A 622-nucleotide genomic window follows, 5' to 3' on the forward strand; every position below is an offset into this window, starting at 1 on the left:
CCCGAGCCTGGGTACATGCCGGAGGCTGAGTCCCTAGCAGGCGGCAGGCTGAATTCTGCTAAGTGTCTACCAAGAGGGCACCACTTCCAGGCAACCCAGGGGGCTAAGCCTGAGGCGGCAGGCAGGCCCAGGGTTCCAGGAGAGAGGGAGAGATTGTCCCAGGCGGCTGGGAAAGCCAGGCCTACCCAGGGCTACCCGAGCCTGGGTAACGCCGGAGGCTAAGTCCCTAGCAGGTGGAAGGCTGCAATCTGCTAAAAATCCACCGGATGGCAACGGAGAGGCGCGCTCCCCGGCTTGTCCACAAGGCGGCGCCAGCATTCAGGTTGCAGGCTGCATTCTGCTAAAAATCCACCGGATGGCAACGGAGAGCCGCTCTCCCCGGCTCGTCCACAAGGCGGCGCCACTTCCAGGAGACCCAGGGGGGCGAGCCTGAGGCGGCAGGCTGGCCCAGGGTTCCAGGAGAGAGGGAGAGATTGTCCCAGGCGGCTGGGAGAGCCAGGCCTACCCAGGGCTACCCGAGCCTGGGTAATGCCGGAGGCTCAGTCCCTAGCAGGTGGCAGGCTGCATTCTGCTAAGTGTCTACCAAGAGGGCACCACTTCCAGGCAACCCAGGGGGCTAAGC

The sequence above is a fragment of the Leptodactylus fuscus genome, unplaced genomic scaffold, assembly GCF_031893055.1.
Source record: "Leptodactylus fuscus isolate aLepFus1 unplaced genomic scaffold, aLepFus1.hap2 HAP2_SCAFFOLD_256, whole genome shotgun sequence".
NCBI lineage: Eukaryota > Metazoa > Chordata > Amphibia > Anura > Leptodactylidae > Leptodactylus > Leptodactylus fuscus.